The sequence below is a fragment of the Petromyzon marinus genome, unplaced genomic scaffold, assembly GCF_048934315.1.
Source record: "Petromyzon marinus isolate PM22_M1 ecotype Great Lakes invasive population unplaced genomic scaffold, UKy_Petmar_22M1.pri1.0 PM_Scaffold_275, whole genome shotgun sequence".
In the NCBI taxonomy this organism is placed as follows: Eukaryota; Metazoa; Chordata; class Hyperoartia; order Petromyzontiformes; family Petromyzontidae; genus Petromyzon; species Petromyzon marinus.
This window is the reverse complement of record NW_027423252.1, coordinates 74,093-85,000: the sequence shown is the minus strand read 5'-3', so window position 1 is coordinate 85,000 and position 10,908 is coordinate 74,093. Positions and strand designations below refer to the sequence as shown.

The window sequence follows — 10,908 nt, the reverse complement described above, 5'->3', positions numbered from 1 at the left end:
GGGGTTTACTCCCTGAGACAGAGTCGCTTACCAGAGCCCCGTCAGCCGTCGCGTTTCCAGGTGAGTCCAGACCGGCCTTCATGGTTACTGAAACAGCCTGGGAGGTCGAACTATCCACCATACTACACCCTGTCTGGCAGTCCTGTACGTTACCTGTCACCACCTCCCACCACTCACTCACCGACTCACTCACCCACTCAATCACCCACTAACATACTCACCCACCCACCGACTCACCCGCACACCCACCCACTCACCCACCACTCACCCACGCACCCACTCACTCACCCACTCATTCACCCACTAACGTACTCACCCACCCACTGACTCACCCGCACACCCACCCACTCACCCACCACTCACCCACTCACCCACTCACTCACCCACCCACTCAGTCACCCACTCACCCACTGACTCACCCGCACACCCACCCACTCACCCACCACTCACCCACTCACTCACCCACCCACTCAGTCACCCACTCATTTACCCACCCACCCACTCACTCATCCACAAACTCACATACTCACCAACTCACTCACCTACCCAGCCACCCACTCACATACTCACCCACCCACTCACCCACCTACCCACTCACCAAATACTCATCTACTCACTCACCCACTCACTCACCCACTCACTCATTCACCCACTCACTGATTCTCCCACTGACCCACTCACCCACTCACTTACCCATTCACTCACCCACCCACTCACCGACTCACATACTCACCAACTCACTCACCCACACACTCAACCACTAACTAACCCGCACACCCACCCACTCACCCACTTCTCACTCACCCACTCACCAACTCACCCACTCACATACTCACCCACTCACCCATGCACTTACCCATGCACTCACCCAACCATCCACTAATTCACCCACTGCATTCACCCACTCACCCACTCACTCACCTACCCACTCACCCACCCACCTACCCACTCACCGACCCACTCACCCACTAACATATTCACCCACACACTCACCCACTAACTAACCCGCACACCCACCCACTCACCCACTTCTCACTCACCCACTCACCAACTCACCCACTCACATACTCACCCACTCACATACTCACCCACTCACCCATGCACTCACCCACCCATCCACTAATTCACCCACTCCATTCACCCACTCACCCACTCACTCACCTACCCACTCACCCACCCACCTACCCACTCACCCACCCACCTACCCACTCACCCACCCACTCACCCACTAACATATTCACCCACACACTCACCCACTCATTCACCTACTCCACTCACTATCTCCTTCCAGACCCAGGTCACGTGGAAGCTCCTCCCCCCTCTCTGCTTGCGCTGCTGGCGGTGGGCGGGGCCATCCTGGTCACGTGTCTCTGGTGGGCGGGGCCACGAGCCTTCATAGCGATCAGGTGACTCGAACCATTCTCATAGTGCAACCATTTAATGTTTACACGTGACCCATTTTCACACTGCACCCTTTTAACATACACACGTGACCCATTCCCATAGTGCACCCAGTGATATAGACACGTGACCTATTCTTACAGTCCACCCAGTGATATAGACACGTGACCCATTCTCATAGGGCACCCAGTGATATAGACACGTGACCCATTCTCATAGTGCACCCAGTGATATAGACACGTGACCCATTCCCGTAGTGCACCCAGTGATATAGACACGTGACCCATTCTCATAGTGCACCCAGTGATATAGACACGTGACCCATTCCCATAGTGCACCCAGTGATATGGACACGTGACCCATTCCCATAGTGCACCCAGTGATATTGACACGTGACCCATTCTCATAGTGCACCCAGTGATATAGACACGTGACCCATTCCCATAGTGCACCCAGTGATATAGACACGTGACCCATTCCCATAGTGCACCCAGTGATATAGACACGTGACCCATTCCCATAGTGCACCCAGTGATATAGACACGTGACCCATTCCCATAGTGCACCCAGTGATATGGACACGTGACCCATTCCCATAGTGCACCCAGTGATATTGACACGTGACCCATTCCCATAGTGCACCCAGTGATATAGACACGTGACCCATTCCCATAGTGCACCCAGTGATATACAGTGAGGGAAAAAAGTATTTGATCCCCTGCTGATTTTGTACGTTTACCCACTGACAAAGGAATGATCAGTCTATAATTTTAATGGTAGGTTTATTTGAACAGTGAGAGACAGAATGACAACAACAAAATCCAGAAAAACGCATGTCAAAAATGTTATAAATTGATTTGCATTTTAATGAGGGAAATAAGTATTTGACCCCCTCTCAATCAGAAAGATTTCTGGCTCCCAGTTGTCTTTTATACAGGTAACGAGCTGAGATTAGGAGCACACTCTTAAAGGGAGTGCTCCTAATCTCAGCTCGTTATCTGTATAAAAGACACCTGTCCACAGGAGCAATCAATCAATCAGATTCCAAACTCTCCACCATGGCCAAGACCAAAGAGCTCTCCAAGGATGTCAGGGACAAGATTGTAGACCTACACAAGGCTAAAATGGGCTACAAGACCATTGCCAAGCAGCTTGGTGAGAAGGTGACAACAGTTGGTGCGATTATTCGCAAATGGAAGAAACACAAAAGAACTGTCAATCTCCCTCAGCCTGGGGACCCATGCAAGATCTCACCTCGTGGAGTTGCAATGATCATGAGAACGGTGATGAATCAGCCCAGAACTACACGGGAGGATCTTGTCAATGATCTCAAGGCAGCTGGGACCATAGTCACCAAGAAAACAATTGGTAACACACTACGCCGTGAAGGACTGAAATCCTGCAGCGCCCGCAAGGTCCCCCTGCTCAAGAAAGCACATATACATGCCCGTCTGAAGTTTGCCAATGAACATCTGAATGATTCAGAGGACAACTGGGTGAAAGTGTTGTGGTCAGATGAGACCAAAATGGAGCTCTTTGGCATCAACTCAACTCGCCGTGTTTGGAGGAGGAGGAATGCTGCCTATGACCCCAAGAACACCATCCCCACCGTCAAACATGGAGGTGGAAACATTATGCTTTGGGGCTGTTTTTCTGCTAAGGGGCAGGACAACTTCACCGCATCAAAGGGACGATGGACGGGGCCATGTACCGTCAAATCTTGGGTGAGAACCTCCTTCCCTCAGCCAGGGCATTGGAAATGGGTCGTGGATGGGTATTCCAGCATGACAATGACCCAAAACACACGGCCAAGGCAACAAAGGAGTGGCTCAAGAAGAAGCACATTAAGGTCCTGGAGTGGCCTAGCCAGTCTCCAGACCTTAATCCCATAGAAAATCTGTGGAGGGAGCTGAAGGTTCGAGTTGCCAAACGTCAGCCTCGAAACCTTAATGACTTGGAGAAGATCTGCAAAGAGGAGTGGGAAAAAATCCCTCCTGAGATGTGTGCAAACCTGGTGGCCAACTACAAGAAACGTCTGACCTCTGTGATTGCCAACAAGGGTTTTGCCACCAAGAACTAAGTCATGTTATGCAGAGGGGTCAAATACTTATTTCCCTCATTAAAATGCAAATCAATTTATAACATTTTTGACATGCGTTTTTCTGGATTTTGTTGTTGTTATTCTGTCTCTCACTGTTCAAATAAACCTACCATTAAAATTGTAGACTGATCATTTCTTTATCAGTGGGCAAACGTACAAAATCAGCAGGGGATCAAATACTTTTTTCCCTCACTGTAGATACATGACCCATTCCCATAGTGCACCCAGTGATATAGACACGTGACCCATTCCCATAGTGCACCCAGTGATATAGACACGTGACCCATTCTGGTAGTGCACCCAGTGATATAGACACGTGACCCATTCCCATAGTGCACCCAGTGATATAGACACGTGACCCATTCCCATAGTGCACCCAGTGATATAGACACGTGACCCATTCCCATAGTGCACCCAGTGATATAGACACGTGACCCATTCCCATAGTGCACCCAGTGATATAGACACGTGACCCATTCCCATAGTGCACCCAGTGATATAGACACGTGACCCATTCCCATAGTGCACCCAGTAATATAGACACGTGACCCATTCCCATAGTGCACCCAGTGATATAGACACGTGACCCATTCCCATAGTGCACCCAATGATATAGACACGTGACCCATTCCCATAGTGCACCCAGTGATATAGACACGTGACCCATTCCCATTGTGCACCCAGTGATATAGACACGTGACCCATTCCCATAGTGCACCCAGTGATATTGACACGTGACCCATTCTCATAGTGCACCCAGTGATATTGACACGTGACCCATTCTCATAGTGCACCCAGTGATATAGACACGTGACCCATTCTCATAGTGCACCCAGTGATATAGACACGTGACCAATTCCCATAGTGCACCCAGTGATATAGACACGTGACCCATTCCCATAGTGCACCCAGTGATATAGACACGTGACCCATTCCCATAGTGCACCCAGTAATATAGACACGTGACCCATTCCCATAGTGCACCCAGTGATATAGACACGTGACCCATTCCCATAGTGCACCCAGTGATATAGACACGTGACCCATTCCCATAGTGCACCCAGTGATATAGACACGTGACCCATTCCCATTGTGCACCCAGTGATATAGACACGTGACCCATTCCCATAGTGCACCCAGTGATATTGACACGTGACCCATTCTCATAGTGCACCCAGTGATATTGACAAATGACCCATTCTCATAGTGCACCCAGTGATATAGACACGTGACCCATTCCCATAGTGCACCCAGTGATATAGACACGTGGCCCATTCCCATAGTGCACCCAGTGATATAGACACGTGACCCATTCTCATAGTGCACCCAGTGATATAGACACATGACCCATCCCCAAAGTGCACCCAGTGATATAGACACGTGACCCATTCTCATAGTGCACCCAGTGATATAGACACGTGACCCATTCTCATAGTGCACCCAGTAATATAGACACGTGACCCATTCTCATAGTGCACCCAGTGATATAGACACGTGACCCATTCCCATAGTGCACCCAGTGATATTGACACGTGACCCATTCCCATAGTGCACCCAGTGATATAGACACGTGACCCATTCCCATAGTGCACCCAGTGATATAGACACGTGACCCGTTCCCATAGTGCACCCAGTGATATAGACACGTGACCCATTCTCATAGTGCACCCAGTGATATAGACAAGTGACCCATTCTCATAGTGCACCCAACGCGTACCCAGTGAAGTCCACGGTAGTTTTTACAAAGTGCACCCAATATATAGAACGCGTGAGTGATTTTCAAAGTGTACCCCAAGTCACCCACGTGATGTCTCCCCCCCCCCTCCACAGTTCCCCCCTCCACCGCCTGGCGCGAGACGGCGGCGATGACGTCAGGGGGGTTTGAGGGGAGGGGCCATCGGGGAAAGGGAGTGGTGGCGCAGTGGTTAGGGCACTGTGTGTGTGTGGTGGTGCAGCGGTTAGCGCACTGTGTGTGTGGGGGGGGAGTAGTGGTGCAGTGGTTAGCGCACTGTGTGTGAGTGGGGAGCGGTGGTGCAGTGGTTAGCGCACTGTGTGTGAGTGGGGAGCGGTGGTGCAGTGGTTAGCGCACTGTGTGTGAGTGGGGAGCGGTGGTGCAGTGATTAGCGCACTGTGTGTGTGAGTGGGGAGTGGTGGTGCAGCGGTTAGCGCACTGTGTGTGTGGGGAGCGGTGGTGCAGCGGTTAGCGCATTGTGTGTGTGAGTGGGGAGCGGTGGTGCAGTGGTTAGCGCACTGTGTGTGAGTGGGGAGCGGTGGTGCAGTGGTTAGCGCACTGTGTGTGTGTGTGGGGAGTGGTGGTGCAGTGGTTAGCGCACTGTGTGTGTGAGTGGGGAGCGGTGGTGCAGTGGTTAGCGCACTGTGTGTGTGTGGGGAGTGGTGGTGCAGTGGTTAGCGCACTGTGTGTGTGTGGGGAGCGGTGGTGCAGTGGTTAGCACACCGTGTGTGTGTGGGGAGCGGTGGTGCAGTGGTTAGCACATTGTGAGTGAGTGGGGAGCGGTGGTGCAGTGGTTAGCGCACTGTGTGTGTGTGGGGAGTGGTGGAGCAGCGGTTAGCGCACTGTGTGTGTGTGGGGAGTGGTGGTGCAGTGGTTAGCACATTGTGTGTGTGTGTGTGGGGAGTGGTGGTGCAGTGGTTAGCACACTGTGTGTCTGTGTGTGGGGAGTGGTGGTGCAGTGGTTAGCACACTGTGTGTGTGTGTGGGGAGTGGTGGTGCAGTGGTTAGCGCACTGTGTGTGTGTGTGGGGAGTGGTGGTGCAGCGGTTAGCGCACTGTGCTACGAACCCGCCAGAGACCCGAGTTCGATCCGGCTCACGGCCACCCACCATCAGTGATATCGATTATCTCTGAACTGATAACTGGGCCTCCCCTAGGTTGACTCGGCATCAAGTGTATGTACCTGATGCAGTGGAGTGTCGTTAACATCGCCACTGGGGAGACAAAGGCGGACGGGCGTGGTGCTGGCCACTCACCCCCTCGTGTGCCTGCCGGCCTTCATAGGTGCTGCTCGCGAACAGCACTTGCCCCTACAGCCTGGTAGAGGCTACACGGGGAATCTTTGTCTGTGTATAGTTGCTACTCGCTACTAACAGCACTTGCCCCTACAGCCTGGTAGAGGCTACACGGGGAATCTTTGTCTGTGTATAGTTGCTACTCGCTACTAACAGCACTTGCCCCTACAGCCTGTTAGAGGCTACACGGGGAATCTTTGTCTGTGTATAGACGCTACTCGCTGCTAACAGCACTTGCCCCTACAGCCTATTAGAGGCTACACGGGGAATTTTTGTCTGTGTATAGTTGCTACTCGCTACTAACAGCACTTGCCCCTACAGCCTGTTAGAGGCTACACGGGGAATCTTTGTCTGTGTATAGTTGCTACTCGCTACTAACAGCACTTGCCCCTACAGCCTGTTAGAGGCTACACGGGGAATCTTTGTCTGTGTATAGTTGCTACTCGCTACTAACAGCACTTGCCCCTACAGCCTGTTAGAGGCTACACGGGGAATCTTTGTCTGTGTATAGTTGCTACTCGCTACTAACAGCACTTGCCCCTACAACCTATTAGAGGCTACACGGGGAATCTTTGTCTGTGTATAGACGCTACTCGCTGCTAACAGCACTTGCCCCTACAGCCTCTTAGAGGCTACACGGGGAATCTTTGTCTGTGTATAGACGCTACTCGCTACTAACAGCACTTGCCCCTACAGCCTGTTAGAGGCTACACGGGGAATCTTTGTCTGTGTATAGACGCTACTCGCTACTAACAGCACTTGCCCCTACAGCCTGTTAGAGGCTACACGGGGAATCTTCGGGTGAGTGAATGGGTGAGTGAGGAAATGATGAGTGAAAGAATGAGTGGGTGCCTGTGTAAACACCACTTGCCTCAATAGCCCTGCTAGAGGCTACCTGGGGGACCTGTGTCTTTGTTCCGTGTGGGTTATTGTTGCTGACCGTTTGCCGTTTTGTGTTTTCGTTGTACCCAAAACTCGTACCAACAACGACCCTCCTATGACCTCAGAGTCTGTGACCTGGTCATTAAGAACCCCCTGAGAGAGACCCAGGTATTGAACCCAGGTTCCCAGAGTCTGTGACCTGGTCATTAAGAACCGCCTGAGAGAGACCCAGGGATTGAACCCAGGTCCCCAGAGTCTGTGACCTGGTCATTATGAACCCCCTGAGAGAGACCCAGGGATTGAACCCAGGTTCCCAGAGTCTGTGACCTGGTCATTATGAACCTCATGAGAGAGACCCAGGGATTGAACCCAGGTTCTCAGAGTCTGTGACCTGGTCATTATGAACTCCCTGAGAGAGACCCAGATATTGAACCCAGGTTCCCAGAGTCTGTGACCTGGTCATTATGAACCCCCTGAGAGAGACCCAGGGATTGAACCCAGGTCCTCAGGGTCTGTGACCTGGTCATTATGAACCGCTGAGACCCAGAGATTGAACCCAGGTTCTCAGAGTCTGTGACCTGGTCATTATGAACCCCCTGAGAGAGACCCAGGGATTGAACCCAGGTCCTCAGAGTCTGTGACCTGGTCATTATGAACCCCCTGAGAGAGACCCAGGGATTGAACCCAGGTCCTCAGAGTCTGTGACCTGGCTATTAAGAACCCCCTGAGAGAGACTCAGAGATTGAACCCAGGTTCCCAGAGTCTGTGACCTGGTCATTATGAACCCCCTGAGAGAGACCCAGGGATTGAACCCAGGTTCTCAGAGTCTGTGACCTGGTCATTATGAACCGCTGAGACCCAGAGATTGAACCCAGGTCCTCAGAGTCTGTGACCTGGTCATTATGAACCCCCTGAGAGAGACCCAGAGATTGAACCCAGGTTCCCAGAGTCTGTGACCTGGTCATTATGAACCCCCTGAGAGAGACCCAGGGATTGAACCCAGGTCCTCAGAGTCTGTGACCTGGTCATTATGAACCCCCTGAGAGAGACCCAGGGATTGAACCCAGGTCCTCAGAGTCTGTGACCTGGTCATTAAGAACCCCCTGAGAGAGACCCAGGGATTGAACCCAGGTTCCCAGAGTCTGTGACCTGGTCATTATGAACCCCCTGAGAGACACAGGGATTGAACCCAGGTTCCCAGAGTCTGTGACCTGGTCATTATGAACCCCCTGAGAGACCCAGGGATTGAACCCAGGTTCGCAGAGTCTGTGACCTGGTCATTATGAACCCCCTGAGAGAGACCCAGAGATTGAACCCAGGTCCCCAGAGTCTGTGACCTGGTCATTAAGAACCTCCTGAGAGAGACCCAGGGAATGAACCCAGGTTCCCAGAGTCTGTGACCTGGTCATTATGAACCCCCTGAGAGAGATCCAGAGATTGAACCCAGGTCCCCAGAGTCTGTGACCTGGGCATTATGAACCCCCTGAGAGAGTCCCAGGGATTGAACCCAGGTCCTCAGAGTCTGTGACCTGGTCATTAAGAACCCCCTGAGAGAGACCCAGGGATTGAACTCAGGTCCTCAGAGTCTGTGACCTGGTCATTATGAACCCCCTGAGAGAGACCCAGGGATTGAACCCAGGACCTCAGAGTCTGTGACCTGGTCATTAAGAGCCCCCTGAGAGAGACCCAGGGATTGAACCCAGGTCCTCAGAGTCTGTGACCTGGTCATTATGAACCCGCTGAGAGAGACCCAGGGATTGAACCCAGGTTCTCAGAGTCTGTGACCTGGTCATTATGAACCGCTGAGACCCAGGGATTGAACCCAGGTTCCCAGAGTCTGTGACCTGGTCATTATGGACCCCCTGAGAGAGACCCAGAGATTGAACCCAGGTTCCCAGAGTCTGTGACCTGGTCATTAAGAACCCCCTGAGAGACCCAGGGATTGAACCCAGGTTCTCAGAGTCTGTGACCTGGTCATTATGAACCGCTGAGACCCAGGGATTGAACCCAGGTTCCCAGAGTCTGTGACCTGGTCATTATGAACCCCCTGAGAGAGACCCAGGGATTGAACCCAATTTCTCAGAGTCTGTGACCTAGTCATTATGAACCCCCTGAGAGAGACCCAGGGATTGAACCCAGGTCCTCAGAGTCTGGGACCTGGTCATTATGAACCCCCTGAGAGAGACCCACGGATTTAACCTAGGTCCTCAGAGTCTGTGACCTGGTCATTATGAACCGCCTGAGAGAGACCCAGAGATTGAACCCAGGTTCCCAGAGTCTGTGACCTGGTCATTATGAACCCCCTGAGAGAGACCCAGGGATTGAACCCAGGTCCTCAGAGTCTGTGACCTGGTCATTATGAACCCCCTGAGAGAGACCCAGGGATTGAACCCAGGTCCTCGGAGTCTGTGACCTGGTCATTAAGAACCCCCTGAGAGAGACCCAGGGATTGAACCCAGGTTCCCAGAGTCTGTGACCTGGTCATTATGAACCTCCTGAGAGACCCAGGGATTGAACCCAGATTCCCAGAGTCTGTGACCTGGTCATTATGAACCCCCTAAGAGACCCAGGGATTGAACCCAGGTTCGCAGAGTCTGTGACCTGGTCATTATGAACCCCCTGAGAGAGACCCAGGGATTGAACCCAGGTTCCCAGAGTCTGTGACCTGGTCATTATGAACCCCCTGAGAGAGTCCCAGAGATTGAACCCAGGTCCTCAGAGTCTGTGACCTGGTCATTATGAACCCCCTGAGAGAGACCCAGAGATTGAACCCAGGTCCCCAGAGTCTGTGACCTGGTCATTAAGAACCTCCTTAGAGAGACCCAGGGATTGAACCCAGGTTCCCAGAGTCTGTGACCTGGTCATTATGAACCCCCTGAGAGAGACCCAGAGATTGAACCCAGGTTCCCAGAGTCTGTGACCTGGTCATTAAGAACCTCCTGAGAGAGACCCAGGGATTGAACCCAGGTTCCCAGAGTCTGTGACCTGGTCATTATGAACCCCCTGAGAGAGACCCAGGGATTGAACTCAGGTCCTCAGAGTCTGGGACCTGGTCATTATGAACCCCCTGAGAGAGACCCAGGGATTGAACCTAGGTCCTCAGAGTCTGTGACCTGGTCATTATGAACCGCCTGAGAGAGACCCAGAGATTGAACCCAGGTTCCCAGAGTCTGTGACCTGGTCATTATGAACCCCCTGAGAGAGACCCAGGGATTGAACCCAGGTCCTCAGAGTCTGTGACCTGGTCATTATGAACCCCCTGAGAGAGACCCAGGGATTGAACCCAGGTCCTCAGAGTCTGTGACCTGGTCATTAAGAACCCCCTGAGAGAGACCCAGGGATTGAACCCAGGTTCCCAGAGTCTGTGACCTGGTCATTATGAACCTCCTGAGAGACCCAGGGATTGAACCCAGATTCCCAGAGTCTGTGACCTGTTCATTATGAACCCCCTAAGAGACCCAGGGATTGAACCCAGGTTCGCAGAGTCTGTGACCTGGT

At 52.3% G+C, this 10,908-nt stretch overlaps 1 long non-coding RNA gene across 1 annotated transcript in view; it reads left to right on the top strand.

Annotated features, from left to right (window-relative positions):
• LOC142923083 (uncharacterized) overlaps positions 1–2,427 on the top strand; it is a 34,733-nt gene extending 32,306 nt beyond the window's left edge. The window contains exon 6 of the long non-coding RNA XR_012940505.1: positions 1,292–2,427. This is a non-coding gene — a long non-coding RNA (uncharacterized LOC142923083). The remainder of the gene's footprint in view (positions 1–1,291) is intronic.
• The last annotated feature ends 8,481 nt before the right edge of the window (positions 2,428–10,908 follow it).